The 21,860-nt window shown below is 43.7% G+C and overlaps 1 protein-coding gene across 10 annotated transcripts in view; it reads right to left on the bottom strand.

The window, feature by feature from the left end:
• Window positions 1-20,018, bottom strand: part of LOC118390389 (signal-induced proliferation-associated 1-like protein 1) — a 45,864-nt gene extending 25,846 nt beyond the window's left edge. For 3 of the 10 annotated variants that reach the window (XM_035780893.2, XM_035780895.2, XM_035780894.2), the window contains exon 1: window positions 19,702-20,017. The gene's annotated coding sequence lies outside the window, so the exon portion shown is untranslated. Of the gene's footprint in view, window positions 1-724; window positions 979-2,813; window positions 3,111-19,199; window positions 19,331-19,701 lie in introns of those variants that run through there. The other 7 variants (XM_035780891.2, XM_035780886.2, XM_035780889.2 and 4 more) reach the window with 4 other exon arrangements.
• Between the last annotated feature and the right edge of the window lie 1,842 nt (window positions 20,019-21,860).

Below are 21,860 nucleotides of genomic sequence, written 5' to 3'. Positions count from 1 at the left end.
TATCTGACATCCCAAATGTAACACGGGCCTTGCTTGTTCATTTGATTTTTATGGTCACATTTGCTCATAAATAGTCATATCCCACCAACTCTCTCTCTCTCTCTCTCTCTCTCTCTCTCTCTCTCTCTCTCTCTCTCTCGATCAATGCAAGTCAATGGTACCTATATTAGCATTTTCAAAATCATGTCCAAATCATCTATAAGCAACTCCTTTGAGTTACACAATCAATGTTGAGATACTTTAGGATGGTTTGGTCCCGAAGGGCACAAATAAAACGAGAGGCTGTACATCAAAACCTCAATATGGTGAGGATATTAATAGTGAGATGTCCAATGTCATTTTGTTCGGATATTTGATTTATTTAATTCAAATATGAAACATAGACTTTAGCTTGTAAGAGTCAATTAAATAAAAATGCCCAAATGAAACGTATAAATTGGATTTTAACATACTAATCTTCAGGGGCCTTTTTTACTGAATAACATAACAAAACAATTGTTTGCCTAAGGATAGCCAGTATGTAAATATCTACATTTTTTTCTGTCTCGAAATTAACCAAGGTACTCTACAGTAAATGATAGAGTAAGACTTCTGTCAATAAGTGACAGGCCAGTCTGTTGCTTAAATGAAGGACACTATTCATAAGTGGATTTTCATTATCTACACTTATTCTAAACATCCTAAATCTTTCTCATTACAGACTATTTTTTTCAGGTCAACTCACAGGCGAAAATAGGTTGTTTTCAAATGAATTTCCTCGGTTCCTGGCATCCCCATTCTTGGTTCCCTTCTCTCTGGTCAAATTGACGTCAATCATACAATATCGGAAACCAGTTTCTCTTTAATCCAAATATTAGATTTCTTCTACATTCTAAAGGCTGCTTCCTGTCTCGCTATTTCTCATGCATCTCCTGTCTCGAGATGATTTGCAGCCTCGAGAGCAGGTGCAGCGATGCAGCTCACACTCATGTTTCCCGGTGCGCGTTAGCACAGAATGCTGCAGAGATGTTGAGGTGACTGGTGAGAGAGGGAGTCATCTCTCTCTCTCTCTCTCTCTCTCGCTCTCTCTCTCTGCCTCTGCACAACTGAATGTTAATAGTTACTCCAGATATTGACTAAATATTGGAGATTTGAAATTCACCTTCTGTCCCCATAAAGGAACAATCACATTGTGCCTGGTTGCATAGATACAATATTTTAGATCATGATGACATGTAAACATGATAACATGTTTGGACATCCTTTCTGACATTTCTCTAGCTATGTACTGGATGCCCTTAACCACAGCAACTCACTCTGATATATTTTCTGGATAATATCCATTTCTTCAGTTCTTTGAAAGTTTTTTTTTACTGAAGCAAATCAGGTTAAGAGACTTGTTCGATGACAGAGCAGCAGCTTCCATCTCCCTGCTGGTACCAAGCCCAGCCACTTACTTTCCATCCAAGGTCTCTGAATCTCCCAGCAGAGTGTCCTGACTTGTGGGAGTCGAGATGAAACCATGTGTACTCTGAAGGTGATAGCTGGGTTTGCAAAATAGTTTCGGATAGAATTCTTTGAAACATGCGCATTACTTGTATTTTTTCTGAAATGAGAAAAAGGACTACAGCATTTGTGTGTTCTTTGAGCACACACTGAGCATATATGGATGGAGTGGCTGTACATCCACTGTATGGCCATGCGTTCCCCCTGGGGCCACTCGATAGTTCCCTGGTGCTTTTAGTGACCCAATGGCAGATTGTAAGCACACAATCAACAATACCAAAAGCTGCATGCATCCACAACAAGTGGCCATTCATTTAATTCATCTATTATAACAACACAATAACACATGCTAAATATTTGATCAATCCAGTCTCTGTTTTCAGTCTCATGCATTATAAATTGATTGCCAGTTTAGAGTAAAGCTGGAAATCCAGTGGTTTAGTTCATCAAAACCATATAAAGGCCTGCGGAGGAACCTGCCCTGCAGTCAAATCATTCTACTCCCAAGTTCTGTGGGTTGACAAAGAGCAGGACATACAATATACTAAAGTAAGGAGTCAGACTGATAAAGGGAAGCTTTAACTAGTCCAGTACTGTATGTGATGTTCTCTAACTGCCCCAGTGAGACTTCTGGTTCAACTACGCAATAGGGGTCTACGGTGACCACAGCTTCCTCCTCATGTCACTTCTGTGCATAGCTGCAGAGGTTCACTTCTCCATCCTCCACAGACTACTATCCAACATGTCTGGTGGTTTCTGTGTCTAACAGGGTAACGAGTGACTCTGTTGACTGTATCAAAGTTATAGGGAGAGTGTTTCCCCCACCCTAAAGGCCATGTTAACTAACCTAGTTCTTCAGTCACATCTGTCACTTCCTCTGAACCAAATTCAATATATTTTTTTGTTAGATCTGCATTTGGGCTTTCGCTCAAACAAAAGGTAGAGCACAGGTTGTAAGCTTTGCAACTTTATAGAAAATTGGTTAATGTTTTTCATTTGAAACCCCTAGGAAGGAAAGCTTAAAGGGGCATTTAAAAATAATTAAACTTCATATTCATAATTTCCAGCACCAACCCAACAACCCTTATCTTCCTCTATATATTTTATTACAAAACCTAGAAACGTGCACATTTCACAAATGTTGATGTTGGGGTGGTGCTGGAGATGATACATTTGAAGTTGGAAAATTGTGAAATGTCCCTTTAAGAGATCAATACGCATACTTCACTATATTGTATGCATAAAGTTCATATTACAGTACATCACAATAACCTACAAATTACAGTATTTTTCCTCTTCTATCAAAAGATGAAGCAAAGAGGGATTACCCGAAACATGCAGCCAAGGGATTAAAAGGCTCTCCAGGACTTTCTGAAGATTGGAAGCGTTCATCATGACAGTTCAGCGGGCCCATTTCACAGTCCACACATCCTCACATGAAACCAGAGAGCAGAGCAGTCTCAGTGCCTCAGAAGTCAAACCAGGCATGCACTGCCTCACTACATCATTAAGCTAGGACAACTGGTGTTTGATGCGGTGTCTAACCATGCTGACAGAACACTGCTAGCAGTGAGTGGCTGCTAATGATCTCAGATCTCAGCCTCTATCCCGAGTATCTTGGCTCTCTGTGTGACCTGTGTTGAACCAGTCTTCATAACAGGACTGTGCTGTCAGCCCCTTGGTACTTTAACAGACTTCCTTTACAGGTACTACAGTATGCCTGTGTCAGACGTGGGTTACAATACTATTTCAAGTATTTCAATTACTTTCAAAGACATTTGGAAGAATTAAGATATTTTTCAAGTAGTTACTTGAAATACTTAAATATACTGACTCAAATACACCCTCGTTCATGGTATTTGAAATCATTTATTTGAACACAGGTCTGGTCTGTGTTGGGCTCATGTTTTCTAGTGTTTTTCACAAGCACTGCTCTGACCTCAGTGCTTCGGAGGCATGAGTGTTCAGCGCAGTGGGGTCGCCATCCTGTTTGGTGTACATGCTAGACCCAGGACAAGGCTCCAGGGTGTGTGCTGTCCGGATGTTACTGTGAAAGGGGAGTCATAGGGCTGCCATGGTGACCATACGCCCACTTTAGGGAAGCCGTGTTTCCAGGAACACTTTTCTTTTTCCACCATCTCTGACCCCTCCTCCCTTTCGAGACCCTGCGTCCTGTGATGTCACCTGCATCCCGACCTTACTAGCCCTCAGAGGAAGGGTGTCATCATCATATCTCCCCCTCCCATCATGGCAAACTGGACTGTTGTATCAGAGAGAGGAGACCAGGCTGACTTCAGCCTACCAACCATAAGTCTCTGTTCAACTCCTGACCTACATCTCACAATGAAGATTACATCTGATGCGGTTTTATTAAGCTCCTACTCATCAGCAAATCGTTTTGAGGGGGAAAAACAGCAACCACAAAAGCATTTATGAATAAATTATATATTGTATTTGGTGTAGCCTACAGTAGGGTACATGCTTGAAATGTATTTCCTTCAGGCCCAGCTCTGGGGGGGACAAAACTCGCCATAGGCAGCCATTCAATGTGATCAATGACCAGGATTGGTATCCGCCCCATGGCCATATCAGACCTATCAGGTGACAAACGGGTTCTTTATGGAAGGTTTCAGTAGGCGTCTAGGTTAACAAATCCTTGATGGGCTCATAGTTACTATGTCTGTATAAGATAGAAACGGGTCCCTGTGTTATTAAACCAGCTATATGCCAGTACTGACGATGCAATCTGCTGTTGAAAATATCTGACTCCCCTGACCTGTTTCTGTTTCTGGCTCATGGTTCTCCACGCACATGTGGGATTAAAATGATCTCTTGAAATTGGGAGCAGGACAGATTACTATCATAACTCAAACCAAAGGCCATCAAGAGTATGTATTTCTGTACTTCTGGAATGATTTCAAAAACCCTCATTAGAACTGCAGAGAAGTGCGATACGATAACAAGGATCCAAGCATACGTGTCACTAGACCTCAGAGCAACATCGTGTGTTATACAATTTTCCTCATTGCATACTAGTATTCTATGCTGAATCACAGTACTGCCATCAGCTCTGCAACCTCTGTCCTCCAAAACACAGTACTGACTGCTACGCAATCTCTGTCCTCCAAAACACAGTACTGACTGCTACGCAATCTCTGTCCTCCAAAACACAGTACTGACTGCTACGCAACCTCTGTCCTCCAAAACACAGTACTGACTGCTACGCAACCTCTGTCCTCCAAATCACAGTACTGACTGCTAAGCAACCTCTGTCCTCCAAAACACAGTACTGACTGCTACGCAATCTCTGTCCTCCAAATCACAGTACTGACTGCTAAGCAACCTCTGTCCTCCAAAACACAGTACTGACTGCTACGCAATCTCTGTCCTCCAAATCACAGTACTGACTGCTACGCAACCTCTGTCCTCCAAAACACAGTACTGACTGCTACGCAACCTCTGTCCTCCAAAACACAGTACTGCCACCAGCTCTGCAACCTCTGTCCTCCAAAACACAGTACTGACTGCTACGCAATCTCTGTCCTCCAAAACACAGTACTGACTGCTACGCAATCTCTGTCCTCCAAAACACAGTACTGACTGCTACGCAACCTCTGTCCTCCAAAAGACAGTACTGACTGCTATGCAGTCTCTGTCCTCCAAATCACAGTACTGCCACCAGCTCTGCAACCTCTGTCCTCCAAAACACAGTACTGACTGCTACGTAATCTCTGTCCTCCAAAACACAGTACTGACTGCTACGCAACCTCTGTCCTCCAAATCACAGTACTGACTGCTATGCAATCTCTGTCCTCCAAATCACAGTACTGCCACCAGCTCTGCAACCTCTGTCCTCCAAAACCTGCCCTCAGAAAGACAACTCCTTAGTTCCACCGGTGTAGCTTCCCTGTGACAGCTTGTGTACAGTACTGCCACCAGCTCTGCAACCTCTGTCCTCCAAAACACAGTACTGACTGCTACGCAATCTCTGTCCTCCAAAACACAGTACTGACTGCTACGCAACCTCTGTCCTCCAAATCACAGTACTGACTGCTATGCAACCTCTGTCCTCCAAAACACAGTACTGCCACCAGCTCTGCAACCTCTGTCCTCCAAAACACAGTACTGACTGCTACGCAATCTCTGTCCTCCAAATCACAGTACTGCCACCAGCTCTGCAACCTCTGTCCTCCAAAACACAGTACTGACTGCTACGCAATCTCTGTCCTCCAAATCACAGTACTGCCACCAGCTCTGCAACCTCTGTCCTCCAAAACACAGTACTGACTGCTACGCAATCTCTGTCCTCCAAATCACAGTACTGCCACCAGCTCTGCAACCTCTGTCCTCCAAAACACAGTACTGACTGCTACGCAATCTCTGTCCTCCAAAACACAGTACTGACTGCTACGCAACCTCTGTCCTCCAAAACACAGTACTGACTGCTACGCAATCTCTGTCCTCCAAATCACAGTACTGCCACCAGCTCTGCAACCTCTGTCCTCCAAAACACAGTACTGACTGCTACGTAATCTCTGTCCTCCAAAACACAGTACTGACTGCTACGCAACCTCTGTCCTCCAAAACACAGTACTGACTGCTATGCAATCTCTGTCCTCCAAATCACAGTACTGCCACCAGCTCTGCAACCTCTGTCCTCCAAAACACAGTACTGCCACCAGCTCTGCAACCTCTGTCCTCCAAAACACAGTACTGCCACCAGCTACGCAACCTCTGACCTCCAAATAACAGTACTGCCACCAGCTACACAACCTCTGACCTCCAAATCAAAGTGATTGGTGCTTACGATACGTTAGGGCCTAAATGGACTATTAGGGATGATTCATTTAGGAAAATTGAGCTAATTAACCGCATGTTCTCACTGTGCCCAGCAGCCAATCCCAGGGCCTGTTATTGATCCCAGCTCTGCCTGATACATTTGGATTCACACTGCATAACTACCATGTCATTGGAAACACAAAACAGGCTTCAAAGACTAAAAACAGCCAGTGGGTGTGTTATTGCACACAAAATTGGTTTCAGGAAATAAAGTAATCCCAATGCTGCTACTCCCTCACCCTTCCTCCAATCACCCTTCATCCTTCCCCTTTGCTTCTGCCCGCTGAGTAGGGTCTGGACCAGGTCCAGAGACTGCTAAGTGATTGGTTCTGGCACACTCCTTTTGTCCCACATTTTATCTCGGTTTTGATTTATTACTTAGAGTTAGCAGATGTCTTGCTGAGTTGTTGGTCTCCAAAGACACATAGTTGGTCTACTCAATAGATTGACTTTAGAGTAGAGGTGAGCTGTCAAGGTGGCAGAGGGGAAGGAGGCAAGTGGAAAGGTTCTTAGGACCACCCTGTACAGAATCACATGATCGCGTCTCAGAGGTCAGATGCTGATCTGAGGAGTGGAAATTGACAGATGATACCATGATGGTAATGAGGACAACAGGTAGTCTCCCTGACTGCTTCTGGCACGTCTCCAGGCTGAGTCAGGGCAGTCAGTGGGAGTGCAAATACACGACCCTCCCTGCCTTCCACACATGCTTCTTATCACTCCCCAACCTTTTACTGTTCTGCCTTATTATTATTGGACCATGCTGGTCATTTATGAACATTTGAACATCTTGGCCATGTTCTGTTATAATCTCCACCCGGCACAGCCCGAAGAGGACTGGCCACCCCACATAGCCTGGTTCCTCTCTTGGTTTCTTCCTAGGTTTTGGCCTTTCTAGGGAGTTTTTCCTAGCCACCGTGCTTCTACACCTGCATTGCTTGCTGTTTGGGGATTTAGGCTGGGTTTCTGTACAGCACTTTGACATATCAGCTGATGTACGAAGGGCTATATAAATAAATGTGATTTGATTTGATTTGATTTACCTTCCTACCCTCGTGAGTTTAAAGTATATGTCACACTGGACACACAAAGGAAGTAAAAAAATTCAAAAAAGATTGTCACCTCTCATTTCCAATGTCATTTTGCTAAGCCTTTAATGTCACCTTGCAGAGTGTGTTTGGCTGCTGTCTGCCTGTGTCCTCCAGTGGGGGACCTTGTGACAGAGTGTACTGGGCATCTGTTTCTGCTGTTGGTCTGTGGAGGTCAAGCCCGCCTTTAGGCTGTGCTGATGTTAGCATCTGCTGAAGACAACTAAAAACAGATTCATTTTTGAGAGGAGGCTGTCCTCCCGCAAATACGTCCTTCAGAAATGGAACATATGTCTGTCGTGCTATCAATTATTAATGAGGGGGAAAAGATGGGGCTAGAGTTAGACAGTGTTGAATAATTCATGAGGCAGCCCCCCCAAGCCCACTCTCTGACCATGGGACTTGGGCCTGGGCCGTCCAAAACATCACCTATACCCTTTGTTGTCACAAAGAACTGTACACAGAAGTGTGTACTGCCATATCGTGTGTGTATGTGTGTGTGACTTCTAAAAATATGTGTGTGAGAAAGCTCCAATTTAGTCATCTCACAGTTGAAGTCATCTGAAGTTTTTAGATTCGATACTGAAAACAGTCTCAGTTTTTATAAGTCCCTTCCTCTTTGGAAATCTCTGATACAAAAGAAGTGTGTGTGTGTGTGTGTGTGTGTGTGTGTGTGTGTGTGTGTGTGTGTGTGTGTGTGTGTGTGTGTGTGTGTGTGTGTGTGTGTGTGTGTGTGTGTGTGTGTGTGTGTGTGTGTGTGTGGAAACAAGTATTATTCTGATCATTGATAAAACATATTGTATCTGTATTTTACCATGCGTATTGAATCACATATATGTACAATATGTCATGAACTAAGCATGTTTAAATCTATTTCAGTGAAAGAAAGACAGAAAGAGGAAGTTGGTTCAGAAATGGCTCTTTCCATAACATTGTCTGTGCATCTAACCCTGACTTCCTCTTTTACTGAAACTACCAACTAAAAGAATTATGATAAGGGGCGTAGGAGCGACTCTGACAAGGGGACACATTTAGCTAAACATAAGTTTACACCTCACACACATGGCTATGGGCTTAAAAAAAGAGGCACACTCCAGGATATAAATAAAAAATGAAATAAAAAGGTTTTAAATGCTAATTTCTAGTCACTTAGGAGAAAAGGATACAGACAAATCGTAGCCCTTTCCTGCAGTAAAATGACCTCGTAGCCTCGTCATTTCAGTTTTGTTGTATGTCACGTTTAATATTGGGATGCAAACACAAAATGTAATACATTTCAACTCTATAACTGACATGGTACAGCTGTCTTCTTTTTTCTTAAGCCCTTGACCATGCGTGTGAGGTCTATACTTTTGTTTCAAAGTAGATTTCAAAGTTACTTTACCCGGTGCATTGAGTAATGATGGTGGTGCTGCACAGTGCTGTTTCTATCACTTACACGCACTGCCACACTGCTTGTAACGACCGAGAGTGAGAATGAAGCAGTCAGTGGGGGCGGGGCAAGTGACTCACGTTCCAGCAGTGGAGGCCATTTCAAAAATAAAAATCCCTCAATGAATGTGGTGACTCTCTCGCGTGTTTTACCTGCTTCTAACATTGGGGGGTGGGGTAGACATGTCCCCCCCCCCCCGGCTCCTACGCCCTTGGGGATGATACATCTTTGTCCCTCTCACTCCATGCCATCTTACATTAGTATGTCCATCAATCACCACTGTGATAAAGCGTTTGAACATTTTCACTATGGTATTGGTCATTCGCATGCTCAATGGACTTTATTGTGTGGGTATATGGGAGTGCATGGCATGCGTGCAAGAGTTGGTCGGAGTGAATGTGTCTGTGTCGTTCTTTGTGTGCCTTTGCTGACTCTATGAAAGAGTGTAAAAGCCACAGAGGCAGGAAGAACAGCTGTCCCTCTGCAACTGCACTGTGTGATTCTGCCCGTGACTTTCTATCTCTGTGCGTGTGTGTGGGGGTGTGCACTTGTGTGTGCAGGCGTGTGTGTGGGGGGTGTATGTGTGTGACAGAAATGAGAGGGGAACTGACCCTCACGTCATCACTGCTGCTATTATGTGAAGCTGAACTGCACACTGTTCTTCCTCTCCTATCTGTGCAGCTGGCTCTGAGGCCGAGAGACTGTCCACCAATAGCATTTCTAGCAGTCTGAACTGTCACCCCTACCCTGTCCTCTCAGAGAGGAAGAGACACTGGCCTCCCTCACTTCCTCACTATCCCCGCTATTGTGCTTCGAAATTAAGCCTGGTCCTCCTGAAACGGCTGCACCGCCTACACTCTCTTTCTCTCTTTCTTTCTTCCTCTCTCTCTCTCTCTCTCTCTCTCTCTCTCTCTCTCTCTCTCTCTCTCTCTCTCTCTCTCTCTCTCTCTCGCACACACAAACACACCTACCCAGCTAAGCTCTGTGTATGACCCCAAATTCTTTAATTATGAGTCTCTACTCTAACCACCCCTATGAGACCTAATGTTGATTGGTTAAATTTAACTTGTGTTTTGTCCCTAAAACAACACCAGCTGCACCAGGTTCTGTTCTCTTGTAACCAATGTTCTGCATGACATTGTATTTGTGTATATTAGGGATCCAAGGCAGAAGCTACTCTTCCTGGGGTCCAAACACACCAAAGCATCTACATTACATATAAAACAATGAACTATGTTTGTACTGAATGAGATAAAGATAAAAGATAAAACAGTACATCATGTAACATCTCTACACCACCACATATCCTCAACACAAAATGTTCACCATACAACAATACCTCCATTCAACAATATCACGTGTGTCACGCCCTGACCTTAGAGATCCTGTTTACTGTGCCTTGCGAAAGTATTCGGCCCCCTTGAACATTGCGACCTTTTGCCACATTTCAGGCGTCAAACATAAAGATATAAAACAGTATTTTTTTTGTGAAGAATCAACAACAAGTGGGACACAATCATGAAGTGGAACGACATTTATTGGATATTTCTAACTTTTTTAACAAATCAAAAACTGAAAAATTTGGCGTGCAAAACTATTCAGCCCCCTTAAGTTAATACTTTGTAGGGCCACCTTTTGCTGCGATTACAGCTGTAAGTCGCTTGGGGTATGTCTCTATCAGTTTTGCACATCGAGAGACTGACATTTTTTCCCATTCCTCCTTGCAAAACAGCTCGAGCTCAGTGAGGTTGGATGGAGAGCATTTGTGAACAGCAGTTTTCAGTTCTTTCCACAGATTCTCGATTGGATTCAGGTCTGGACTTGGACTTGGCCATTCTAACACCTGGATATGTTTATTTTTGAACCATTCCATTGTAGATGTTGCTTTATGTTTTGGATCATTGTCTTGTTGGAAGACAAATCTCCGTCCCAGTCTCAGGTCTTTTGCAGACTCCATCAGGTTTTCTTCCAGAATGGTCCTGTATTTGGCTCCATCCATCTTCCCATCAATTTTAACCATCTTCCCTGTCCCTGCTGAAGAAAAGGCCCAAACCATGATGCTGCCACCACCATGTTTGACAGTGGGGATGGTGGGTTCAGGGTGATGCGCTGTGTTGCTTTTACGCCAAACATAACGTTTTGCATTGTTGCCAAAAAGTGCAATTTTGGTTTCTTCTGACCAGAGCACCTTCTTCCACATGTTTGGTGTGTCTCCCAGGTGGCTTGTGGCAAACTTTAAACAACACTTTAAACAACACTATGGATATCTTTAAGAAATGGCTTTCTTCTTGCCACTCTTCCATAAAGGCCAGATTTGTGCAATATACGACTGATTGTTGTCCTATGGACAGAGTCCTCAGCTGTAGATCTCTGCAGTTCATCCAGAGTGATCATGGGCCTCTTGGCTGCATCTCTGATCAGTCTTCTCCTTGAATGAGCTGAAAGTTTAGAGGGATGGCCAGGTCTTGGTAGATTTGCAGTGGTCTGATACTCCTTCCATTTCAATATTATCGCTTGCACAGTGCTCCTTGGGATGTTTAAAGCTTGGGAAATCTTTTTGTATCCAAATCCGGCTTTAAACTTCTTCACCACAGTATCTCGGACCTGCCTGGTGTGTTCCTTGTTTTCCTTGATACTCTCTGCGCTTTTAACGGACCTCTGAGACTATCACAGTGCAGGTGCATTTATACGGAGACTTGATTACACACAGGTGGATTGTATTTATCATCATTAGTCATTTAGGTCAACATTGGATCATTCAGAGATCCTCACTGAACTTCTGGAGAGAGTTTGCTGCACTGAAAGTAAAGGGGCTGAATAATTTTGCACGCCCAATTTTTGTTAAAACATTTTCAAATATCCAATAAATGTCGTTCCACTTCATGATTGTGTCCCACTTGTTGTTGATTCTTCACAAAAAAAATACAGTTTTATATCTTTATGTTTGAAGCCTGAAATGTGGCAAAAGGTCGCAAAGTTCAAGGGGGCCGAATACTTTCGCAAGGCACTGTATGTCTCTATTTGGTTTGGTCAGGGTGTGATTTGGGGTGGGTATTCTATGTTCTATTATTTGTATTTCTATGTTTTGGCCGGGTAGAGTTCTCAACCAGGGACAGCTGTCTATCGTTGTCTCTGATTGAGAACCATACTTAGGTAGCCCCTTTTCCCACCTGTCTTTGTGGGAAGTTTACTTTGTTTATGGCACACAGCCTTTAGCTTCACGGTTTGTTTTGTAGTGTTTATTGTTTTGTTCGGCGTCTTTTCATTCTAATAAAGAAACTGTACGCTCACCACGCTGCACCTTGGTCCAGTTCTTTCAACGGCCGTGACAGAACTTCCCACCACAAACGGACCAAGCAGCGTGGTAAGGAGGAGCAGCGTGTTCAGGATTCATGGACTTGGGAGGAAATCCTGGACGGGAAAGGACCCTGGAGGCAGGCTGGGGAACATCGCCGTCCGAAAGAGGAACTGGAAGCAGCTAAAGCTGAGAGGCGACGCTATGTGGAGCTAGCAGTGACTACTGTCACGCCGTGACTTAGAGGTCCTTTTTATGTCTCTATTTGGTTTGGTCAGGGTGTGATTTGGGGTGGGTATTCTATGTTCTATTTATTTGTATTTCTATGTTTTGGCCGGGTAGGGTTCTCAACCAGGGACAGCTGTCTATCGTTGTCTCTGAGAACCATACTTAGGTAGCCCTTTTTCCCACCTGTCTTTGTGGGAAGTTGACTTTGTTTATGGCACACAGCCTTTAGCTTCACGGTTTGTTTTGTAGTGTTTATTGTTTTGTTCGGCGTCTTTTCATTCTAATAAAGAAAATGCACGCTGATCACTCTGCACCTTGGTCCAGTTCTTTCAACGGCCGTGACAATGTGTGCGTATGCATGTGTCTATACCTTTGTGTGTCTCTTCACAGTCCCCGTTGTTCCATCAGGTGTATTTGTACCTGCTTTTTAAATCTGATTCTACTGCTTGCATCAGTTACCTGATGTGGAATAGAGTTCTCAAATCAAAGTTTATTTGTCACATGCGCCAAATACAATAGGTGTAAACCTTACAGTGAAATGCTTACTTACAGGCTCTAACCAATGGTGCGGGGAAAAAAGGCATGTGTAGGTAAGTAAAGAAATAAAACAACAGTAAAAAGACATTTGAAAAAAGAGTAGCAAGGCTATATTCAGACACTTGTTAGTCAGGCTTATTGAGGTAGTATGTACATGTAGGTATGGTTAAAGTGACTATGCATATATGAACAGAAAGTAGCAGTAGCGTAAAAGAGGAGTGGGCGGGTGGTGGGACACAATGCAGATAGCCTGGTTAGCCAATGTGCGGGAGCACTGGTTGGTCGGGCCAATTTAGGTAGTATGTACATGAATGTACAGTTAAAGTGACTGTGCATATAAGATAAACAGAGAGTAGCAGCAGCGTAAAAGAGGGGTTGGCTCTATGTAGAAGTCATGGCTCTATGTAGTACTGTGCGCCTCCCATAGTCTGTTCTGGACTTGGGGCCAGTGAAGAGACCTCTGGTGGTATGTCTTGTGGGGTGTACATGGGTGTCTGAGCTGTGTGCTAGTAGTTTAAACAGACAGCTGGTGCATTCAGCTTGTCAACACTTCTTACAAAAACAAGTAGTGATGAAGTCAATCTCTCATCCACTTTGAGCCATGAGAGACTTCCAAACATGTTATTAATGTTAGCTCTCCGTGTATGTTTAAGGGCCAGCCGTGCTGCCCTGTTCTGAGCCAACTGTAATTTTCTTAAGTCCCTCTTTGTGGCATCTGACCACACTACTGAACAGGTGTCAAGGTGTGACAAAACTAGGGCCTGTACGACCTGCCTTGTTGATAGTGTTGTTAAAAAGGCAGGCAGAGCCGTGCTTTATTATGGACAGACTTCTCCCCATCTTAGCTACTGTAGTATCAACATGTTTGACCACGACAGTTTACAAACCAGGGTTACTCAGAGCAGTTTAGTCACCTCAACTTGCTCAAATTCCACATTATTCATTACGAGATGTAGTTGAGGTTTAGGGTTTAGTGAATGATTTGTTCCAAATACAATGTTTTTAGTTTTGGAAATATTTAAGACTAACTTATTCCCTGCTACCCACTCTGAAACTAACTGCAGCTCTTTGTTAAGTGTTGCAGTCATTCCTGTCACTGTAGTAGCTGATGTGTATAGTGTTGAGTCCTCTGCACACATAGACACACTGGCCTTACTCAAAGCCAGTGGCATGTGGTTAGTAAAGTTTGAGAAAAGCAAGGGGCCTAAACAGCTACCCTGGTGACTGACTGAGAGGACAGTGGTCACGGTTGCCTGTCTTCCACCTCATAGGTAGATACCTGGCATCAGACAAGCCATCCTGCTGCTCTCTCTAGCCTCAACATCAAGTTATGGCTCCGTCTCCCCTATGGACTCTGTACATTGCCCTGGAACTACATGCCAATATGCGAACTGTGCTTGATGACACAAGCTAATTTTGCTCCTTTCCGTGTGCAGACTACATCTGCTTGTGTGTGTCATGCGTCATATTTCAACCATCAGTGTAACCAAGCCATTAATGCCTCTTTAAGGAAGTGGAGGGCGAGAAAGAGACTGTAACCCAAGCACATTGATTTAGTTGAAATCAATGGCATGAGCTTTTGTAAGGTATGATAGTAAAGTAAACAGACACAAAAGCTACTCTCTGGTTGGATTTGGAATAATATTGGGGGTGGAACTGGAGCTGAGTATCAGTGTAGTAACTAAGGGATGATAAGTCATGATAATGACTACCTAAAGGAAAGGATCAGTGTAGTAACTAAGTGATGATAAGTCATGATAATGACTAAATGAGAGGAACAGTGTAGTAACTAAGTCATGATAAGTCATGATAATGACTAAATATGAGGATCAGTGTAGTAACTAAGTGATGATAAGTAATGATAATGACTAAAGGAGAGGATCAGTGTAGTAACTAAAGGATGATAAGTCATGATAATGACTAAAGATGAGTATCAGTGTAGTAACTAAGTGATGATAAGTAATGATAATGACTAAAGGAGAGGATCAGTGTAGTAACTAAGTGATGATAAGTCATGATAATGACTAAAGATGAGTATCAGTGTAGTAACTAAGTGTTGATAGGTAATGATAATGTCTAAAGTAGAGGATCAGTGTAGTAACTAAGTGATGACAAGTCATGATAATGACTAACTAAAGGAGAGGATCAGTGTAGTAACTAAGTGATGACAAGTCATAATAATGACTAAAGGAGAGGATCAGTGTAGTAACTAAGTGATGACAAGTCATGATAATGACTAACTAAAGGAGAGGATCAGTGTAGTAACTAAGTGATGATAAGTCATGATAATGACTAAAGGAGATTATCGGAGCTTGCTAGTGCACTATGCTCAGTGTTTCTGACCTAGCTATGAGGCCCCCCACCTCAGTCTGTGAGGTCACATCCCGTCTGTGTGTTTCCTGTGCGGTGGCTGTCTGAGCCGAGCCTCAGGGACACACACAAGGGCAGGACATACAGGCGTGAAGCAGATCTGCCAGTGCCACAGCTAACCGCTTCTCATTGGTAACCCTGTTTCTTTCTCTCTCTCTTTACTGCCAATGCCATTACCATGCAAACACAGCCAGTTTCACAATGACTCTTCCCCTCTTATTGACTGTAGCATGACATACTATGAAGTGCTTTTTCCACATGGATAGAGCAGTAATGATTTTCACTATATTGTATGTATCTATCTACCCATTGATGTGATATTGTGGTCATGTTCCTGAGGTGTTTTCCCCTGACAGATTCTCCGTGCAGGGTTGTTTTCTACCTTTTTGATCTATCTTTGCTCAGGATGGGGAAGTAGTGATGTCGTGGGAGTGTATTGAGTTAGATCTCTTTTCAGCACCACTGAATGTCACTGAGTGCACTTCTCCTATAATGGGAATTGGAACAACGAAGACAGTAGGTGTTTGTGTGTGTTTTTTAGTGTATGTATGATATAACTGGTTGATTAATAATACTGACGACAGCAAACTCCACACACACACTGCCTACAGTATTTATGACTAGTGGGTTATTTACAGTATGCAAATCTGTATCAAGGGATCAACATGTGACATGACCAACCCCCACGAGAGTGAATTTATTCAAATTTACAGAAGTCATGCTTTCATTCAACTTATGCCATCTCAAAATAATCTTTATCATAATCCTAATTATAAATAAAACGCAAACATTTGTGGGACTGGAAAGAACACGTTTCGACCTGCATTAAGACCTAATATAGAGAAGTTAAACAACAAACCAATATGAGTTGAAACATGTTAATTTAGAGAAGTAAAACAACAAGCCAATACAGGTTGAAACATGTTCCTTCCAGTTGCACAAACACAGTACTTGATTTACTTCTCACCATCTCTCTTTCCAATCCTCCTCTCTGCCTCTCTCTCCTTTCCTTCATTCCCTCCCTCCCATCACTTTCTCTTTCTCCTTTTTCTCTCCTCTCCTGTCCTGCTCATTGTGCAGTCAGGTCCTGTGCAGCAGAGCAGAGCTATAGGCCGGCCAGAGCCCAGGGACAGAAATCTGAGGGTGACTCCACTCCAGAGAGGGCTGAGCTCCCATTCAGAGCATGGCCACAGAGGACAGGTGACAAAAGAGAGCACAAGCCGATTAGAGGATCCACCCAGTGGCTTACACTGCCATCCACCATCCTACCATCCTATGCTCTGCTCAGAGGGGGTGGCACTGCTGGGCCACCAGCCTACCTCGGTCACACAGACATACTGCTCACCAGGAGGGATAGAGAGACGGGGCCGAGTGACCCAAAATGGCTCCAAATGAGGGAGATGGTGTGGTGCTGACTCATGTTTTAGAGGAGAGAATAATCTGCCCGGTAACATTGATCCATGTTGATTGGACATATTGATTATTTCTCGTAAGACACCAGGGAAATCTATTTAACTGTAGTCTTAGTCATTTTCGCTCATATTTGTCATTTGTCCTTGCATAAAAGATGAGAGTAGAAATAGGTCAGTTTGTCACGGCACGGTGGGAGCACCATGGTGACTTTCCTCTCTCGCGGAGCACAGTAGGCCTCAACGTAGATTGAATAGCATTTTTACAAGCCTCAGGTTGTTGTCGGACAGGCGCCTGTCTATGACGTGCTATGTGAAGACGGTTGGTTGACTGTTGAGAGGCTATACGCTGCTGCGGTCCAATGGCGAGGAGTTGCTTTTGGCATTGAAATACAATTTGGTATGCAAAGAGTGTGATCTGGAGTTGAAATCCTGGGTGACACACAGCTTTAGTACCTCTGAGACAAGCAGGGTCTGTTAGCTCCGGGGCTCTGCTAGCATCCTGCGGCACAAACGTGTACTACCGCTGCTCTCACTATTATTTCCATCAACATCATATAAGTCATTTTGGCCTTCAATGTTTAAAGGATCTCCACTTATTAAACTGGCAAAGGACAAACATGCAACAGTTCCTTTACATTTCATCTATACATTTAAGATGTCAAGTGGTTCTGTACGTACACCCTTGATTCATCAGATGCCTCTTACTATGGAACACAATGTTGTTTCATAGATCTGTCCTCTGTGGTCAGGGGCTGGTGTAGGAATGGACAGTGATGTAGCAATTTGATTGTGCAGGAAATACTAGTGGGCCTGATCGATCACAGAGACGAGCTGTTCAGCCTCTCCTTTCCTCCCACTCAGCTGAAGAATTTGTGCCACAGGTCCCTGCTGACTGACAGAGAGCCTCTAATATTTAAAAAGAGTCCCAGACACCCACAGGTTTTCGTAGCCCCCTACTGTGACAATACTAGTCCTAGCTAGATGAACAAATATAGACACGTACATGCTCTGACGCCAACGGCTAGTTCCCATCATTTGGGTCAAAACAGCATATTTAAAGCGCCACATTTTTAACATGTTCAAAGAAAAAGTGTTCTTTTTGAGAGAGCCCGAGTGCTTCACTACTTTAACTAGAATAGGCATGTTTCTGTCACAGACACACACAGACACACATCTGATTGTTCTATACCTACAATAATATAACGACCTCCCTACTGTCCACAAACTATAAAAGTCCGAGGGCAAAGTATCTTCCTGTTATGTTGTCAAATAATAGAGAAAATACCTTTTTTTTCTCGTAGTTTGAGTACATGGGAGTTTATTTAACCCTAAAATACTGGCGGGTATATCCATGAACCTACATTTGACTGACAAGTAAATAACTGTCGGGTTGAGATTGCTGCATTAAATAGTTGAATGTCTGTTAAGAGTGGACATTTTATCTGGCCTAACCTTCTCAAAGAACACTCAAAATAACAATACATTTGATCCCAAGTTGAATGCCCTTTTGCAATCCTATTTTGTAATTACTCTGTTATTATTGTGATATTATTACATTATCAATTCTTTTGAATATTTTAGAAGCATTTCATGAAAATTGAAGCACTGTGGTAGGGTCCGTTTCCCTCGATAAAACCGGCATCTGTCCCCATCATTGGCAGTGTGACCTCAAAGCGTCACCAGACTCTTGTACCCATGTGCTATGTGTGCAATGATAGTGGTTGTGTGTCATGGTGGCACCAACAAATCTGATGTTATCATCCGGCTTCAGTTACTCCCGATCACATATACAGTATATTCATTCTCAGAGAGCTTGATTTCAGAAGATTGACTTTCATACATACATACGCACACACACACACACATATCCATGAGCACATCTGGCCAACCATCTAGGTTAACAGTCTAGGACCGATAACGTCACACCCTCTGCCAATCTGGCCAGGAACGCACAAAGACCATGACCAAGTCCCTGTCATCAAATTTCAACAAGCACACGGCCTACCACACTCCTCGGGAAAGAGTGCAAGGACTTCACCATGTCAACTCCCGACGCATTCATCATCATAAGGAATACCATTGTCCATTAACGACAACCACAGTGAACACCACATCTGGTGCAAAATAAATTAAATGGCCAGTACTTATAGTGCACTAGCTTATGTAAGCTGTCCCTCATCCCTCTCCTCTTCATCTCCCTCCTTGTTCCCCCTTTCTCTTCTACACCAGCCCTCTCAATCCCTTGCATCCCCAACCCCCAAAAAGCACAACCCCCCCTCACTGCCAAAATGAGAGAAAAAAATTATATCCCGCATCCCTCCTTTTCTTTGCCACCTTGAAAACAACACCCTGATCCCAGCTCTGGTTCTCCATTCCATCATTGTCTGTGCACATTACATGCAGTACCCTCTCAGTCCTCTTTATCATCCCCCACACAAAAACAGGCAGGGGCCGCAGACCTTAGTCTGTAAAAAAAAAAAAGTACATTTATATGTATATCCTATTTCTCTTACCTTTTTGTTTCTGTGTCACTATAGTTCCTGTCTATTCACCTCTTTCATTCCCCCTGTCTTTGGCGTGCTCTCTGTCTCTTCATCCCTCCCTCCATTCCTCCACCTGGCCCACATCTCTGGGTCCTGCAGCCCCGAGCGCCCTACAGCAAGGTCTGCAGTGACTTCATGTCAATGTCATTACACCGTTTTTAAACGAGCCCAGAACACCAGAGGGGTGGGAGTGGGGGGCGAGCGTGAAGATAGCAGAATGCCGCTCAGACATAATTTTCTACCCCTGACAAAGCGTCCGTTCATTGTGTTGACACATCCTTTGCTCTCTCACTTCTGTACGGCAGAATGATCTGAATCTCTGGTGAAATCGACAGGAAATAAGAGCATATGCATGCTCACATAGGGGGTGTCCTGAACAAATCAATCACATTCATTATCACCAGACATAGGATATAGGGAATTAGGAATGTGTGCATTCTGAAGGCTTTGAGTAAAGAAAGACAGTGCTTACCTCCACATCTCAGCTCCGCTCCACCCTGCCTGGTATCATCCTGTTCCTTTCTGTAGCCTCCCTCCCCCCTCTCCCCATGACAGCATTTTTCTGCTATCTATCCCCACGCTGAGGCTTTTTCTCCTCCTCGTCCCTCTTCGATTTCCCTTGTCTGCTCCCTTCTTCCCCTCCAAAAATAAAACTCCTCTCTGGTCAGCGTGCCTAGGAGCTCAGCTCTTCCATTCCGTTGTTCAGTCAAAAGAGGCAGGTTGATTTGTTCTGTCTCCCTCCCTCACGCTGATTCTATTTCATTCACATCACACTGAAGCCAAACCCCTCCTTCTCCTCCCCTCACACACGGCACATCCCCAATCTCTCTCCTCCCCCTCCTCTCTCTCTTTCTCTCTCTGTCAAAGAGAGGCTGAGGCAGCGATAGACAACAAACTAGGCAGGATGTGCTCTCTCTCTCTCCCTCTCTCTAATCCGTATTCAAGACTAATGGTTGAATGATTAGGGTGACTAGATTAAGTGACCAATGAGTGCATCTAGCCTGTCAGCCACAATGTGCCATTCTACGTGTTTGGTTGGAGGAAAGGTTGGGGGGGAAAGGAGCATGTGTAGTGTTCTCCCCAAACATGGACCAATGGGTGGGGGTCACACTAAACAATTAAATGGTTCCCCAACAAGGAGGGTACATTGTTTACTAGACTCTAAACATTCAGAGGGCTCCCGAGTGGTGCAGCGGTCTAAGGCACTGCATCTCAGTGCAAGAGTTGTCACTACGGTCCCTGGTTTGAATCCAGGCTGTATCAGATCCGGCCGTGATTGGGAGTCCCGTAGAGAGGCGCACAATTGGCCCAGCATTGTCCGGGTTTGGCCAGGATTGGCCGGCATTGTAAATAAGAATTTGTTGTTAACTGACTTGCCTAGTTAAATAAAGGTTAAAAAATATTTTTAAAGAGGGCCATCATCACTGTTCACCTCCCCCTCCCCTCCCATTCCCTCCCTGCCCAGTAGGTTCTCTGCCACCTGACCTTCCAAAATGGTTTCCATGTGTTTGATGCCATTCCATTTGTGCCGTTCCAGGCATTATTATGAGCCATTCTGCATTTCCATAGACATTACCTTGGCTCCCTAAATCCAGCCATGGCGTGGTGTGATTATGACACCCTACAAAAGCACAGGTGTCAGTCACAGACTGAACACCGGAGATGTTTATGAGAAAGAGGGGAATTAATGCTGCTCTTTGTGAGCCTTTTACCGTGGAAAATTAAAGCATTATCATTAAGGATTATGGTCCTTTCGATTTGTCTTTGTTGTGCCAGCACAGTAATATTTATCTATTTTTTTAGATGGTTTTCAGATGGATTTTCTCACTAGGGGTTATAGAGAGTCACAAACAACAGTATTTTGGACCTCAATCTAGAACAAGACTGGGCACCTAATCCCAGGTTCTCCACCTCTCATCACGCTCAAATGCATCCTTATGTTGAAAGCACAGTACAACACCGTGGAAGTGTATGCTGCATGATTCATAACATTATAGGCATATCCCATGTGTGTGTAATAGCACAATAAATAGTTGTATATTGTAGACATTGGTACATGGTTTCTATACTCAGTTATGTGCTGAGACTGCCTGTTTTGCCTGAGACTGTCTGTTTTGACTACTAGCCTTACCAGTTCCGCTTTAAACAACCCTTTAGCTGATGTGGCACTGGAGCTGGGGCCCGACTCCATCCACTAATTACTGTATGAAGTCACCCCCCGCCTGACCATATGGCCCTGATAGGTCACCAGCTCTGGTCAAGCCCACAACAGAGCTGGGTGTGGGGGTGGGGGCTAGGAGGACGGGTTGGGGGTAGTGAGTCTAAAACCAATTAAAACAAGGAAACAATGATAATAGTTTTGGATGCACAAGACAGTAGATTTATGTGATAGCAGTTTAGGTCATGGGGTATAGTCTAAGACTAGAATGACATTGCTGATACATCAAATGACCCCTGATGTTAATTTTTTTCATCATTCATTATTATTTTGCATTTGAGATATGTTCAAACTACCATTTTGACACATGGCAATGCAAACGTTTTCCTCAGTAATTCCTATATTTTACATAATGTAGATTAAATATATATTTCAAATAACTGTTACCATACATAAGTCCAATCAAATAGTTT

Source organism: Oncorhynchus keta, chromosome 11 (assembly GCF_023373465.1).
Source record: "Oncorhynchus keta strain PuntledgeMale-10-30-2019 chromosome 11, Oket_V2, whole genome shotgun sequence".
Taxonomy (NCBI): Eukaryota; Metazoa; Chordata; class Actinopteri; order Salmoniformes; family Salmonidae; genus Oncorhynchus; species Oncorhynchus keta.
This window is presented reverse-complemented; position numbering and strand designations above follow the sequence as displayed.